Below are 2,840 nucleotides of genomic sequence, written 5' to 3'. Positions count from 1 at the left end.
AGCCACCGCGCCCGGCCGTATTCTACATTTTTAAAGCTTCCTAGTGGCAGAAGGAATTTGAATCTTCAGAGAGTCTTGGAGATTATTAGTGTTCACTATAAATTAGTATGCAATTTCCTGTTACCAATCTGTCTTGAACAATGCCTCCAAAGTGTAAGAAAATTAAAAGTTAAAAGTCTCGATCTCCTGACCTCGCGATCCACCAGCCTTGGCCTCCCAAAGTGCAGGGATAAGCCACCATGCCTGGCCTCACTTTCTCTCTCTCTCTCTCTCTCTCTCTTTCTCTCTTTCTTTCCCCTCCTCCTTCCCTCCCTTCTTTCCTGCCCCCTTCTCTGTCTTTTGAGACAGGGCCCAGCTCTATTGTCCAGGCTGGAGTGCAGTGGCACGACCATGGCTTACTGCAGCCTTGACCTACTCGACTCAAGCAATCCTCCCATCTCAGTCTCCCAAGTAGCCAATTCATTCCAATCAGCTTTCATCTGATCACTGCAGTCAAACAGATCTTATGGAGGTTGCCAATGAGCAATGGCTTACTAATGCTAAATCTCTGTCTCATTTTGCTTGATCCCTTCCTTAGCAGCAACTAGCACAGTCACGCTTTTCTTGAAACATTTCCTTCTCCAGGCCGGTCTCCTATCTCACATTCACTGGCAGCTCCTTCTTCATGTCCTTTGCTGGCTCCTCTTTCTTGACTAGACCCCTAAACATGCTGGAAAACTCCAGAGATATCCCTGGTCCTCTTTGCTTTTCTATGAACACTCTTTCCCTACATGATTGTATTCACTCCTGAGGATAAAAATTAATTCTCTCAATTTGTCTCTCTAAATCTTTGTATGACACACACACACACACACACACACACTCAAATTTAAAATATTTATCTCAAGCCAAGACCTCTTACTCTGCCTTGAACTCTAGAGAGGGAGCCTTGGGTTATTTCTTGTAATATTTCCTAGCAGTTTTCTCTCCTGAAACTATAGTGGGTGCTCAGCCTGGGCAACACAGTGAGACTCTGTCTCAAAAAAAGCAAACAAAAAAGAAAACATGATAAATATCAGATGTTATAGAAAAATTTCAAATTAAAACAACAATGAGATTCTACTACACATATTAGAATGGCTAAAGTTTAAATGCTGAAGACACCAAATACTGATGAATATGTCAAGCATCAGGAACTCTAATTCACTGCTGGTGCGAATGCAAAATGGCACAGCCACTTTGGGAGACCATTTGGCAATTTCTTTCAAAAGTAAACATACTCTTACAATACAATCCAACATTCAGTTCCTTGGCATTTACTCAAAGCACTGAAAACATGCTTACACAAAAATCTGAGTGTGGATGCTTATAGCAGCTTTATTCATAATTGCCAAAACTTGGAAGCAATCTAGGTGCCCTTTAGTCGTTGAATGAACAAATAAACTGTCTTATATTCAGATCTTGGAATAATATTCAACTCTGACAAAGGGCTATCAAGCCATAAAAAGATGTGGAGGAAACCTAAATGCATATTACTAAGTGAAAGAAGCCAACCTGAAAAGGCTACATACTGTATGATTCTAACCATATGACATCTGGAAAAGGCAAAACTGTGGAGACAGTTGAAAGATCAGTGGTTATCAGGAGCTGCTGGGAGGAAGGGATGAACAGGTGAACAGGGTTTTTAGGGTAGTAAACCATCGTTTGATATTATAGTGGTGGATATATGTTATTATACCTTTGTCCAAACCTATAGACTATACAACATCAAGAGTAAACCAGATGAAACACCTCAAATAATGATTTTATTGACTTATTTATCAGTTCATCCACATTGTACTTTTTAATGAAAATGTATCTTTTGCACTAAAATGCCACAATTTTGGTATAGTGTCCTAATTTGGTTTGATTTCTGAACTTTGGTAGACTGGACTGTTTCTAATCCTAAATCAACAGGCTCTACAGAAGTAAATTCACATAAGTACTATGTGTTTAGTTCCTTTTAAGTGCAAAGTCTAATGAAGTAATATTTTAAATATACTCAATTGAAATGCGTAAAACCAATGGGAGGACCCCTGTTGCAGGGCGAAGGTGGAATTCTGCTGGTTGAATAGCCAGATACCAGTAAAATGACTATAGGATCAGTTGCTGTAATGAATATGGTTTGTTTTTTTTTAATCTTGCAAAATAATTCTCAAAATTAGGGAGCACATGGAAATATCTTGTCACAATATTAAGGGATTTAAGATAGCAACAACAACAAAACAAGGGATCGTGACCATATGAGAACAGTCTCTGCTTTTAAAGAAATGGCATTTTCTTTAACATTGTGAGAAATCCTGTCTTTGTGCTTAAAAATGGATACCTTATATTAAAATAGTTAAGAATAGTATCTTTCAGTACTTCTGATAGGCCCACCATCGTGCAAGTTTATTTATAGAAATACAAAATGGCTCTTTTTAAAATATACTAAGTACAATTAGTAGCAGATTTATGTCTGTCATAACTGTAAAGTTACAGAAAAAAAAAATCAGTAGAGGGAGAAATTCTACCCACAAAACAAAGAAACATTTTCTAAAACCACTCAGGATAATAACACTAAATGATTGGACTGATGAGATACTATATATAGCATTTAAAATACCTGAAAGCATTTAAAATATCTGAAAATTACATGTGGACTGATAGAACAAAGAAAGTCATTTAGAAAAATAAAATTTAAATTCCATCTCTACATTAGTTCTTCTATTCTTCATAATCTTTCTACCCATATTTACAAAAGCCAATTTTAATCTCTTCATTTCACAGAAGGCAAAAAGCTCAAGAAGATTTTTTTTTTTTTGCAAAAACAGAAATCTCAG

At 36.9% G+C, this 2,840-nt stretch overlaps 1 protein-coding gene across 6 annotated transcripts in view; it reads right to left on the bottom strand.

The window, feature by feature from the left end:
- Positions 1–2,840, bottom strand: part of HPGD (hydroxyprostaglandin dehydrogenase 15-(NAD)) — a 35,038-nt gene that overhangs the window by 6,105 nt on the left and 26,093 nt on the right. The gene's annotated exons all lie outside the window — the stretch shown is intronic.

The sequence above is a fragment of the Mandrillus leucophaeus genome, unplaced genomic scaffold, assembly GCF_000951045.1.
Source record: "Mandrillus leucophaeus isolate KB7577 unplaced genomic scaffold, Mleu.le_1.0 Scaffold856, whole genome shotgun sequence".
Classification (NCBI taxonomy): domain Eukaryota; kingdom Metazoa; phylum Chordata; class Mammalia; order Primates; family Cercopithecidae; genus Mandrillus; species Mandrillus leucophaeus.
Note: the sequence above shows the minus strand (reverse complement) of the source record. Positions and strands in the feature narration are given on the sequence as shown.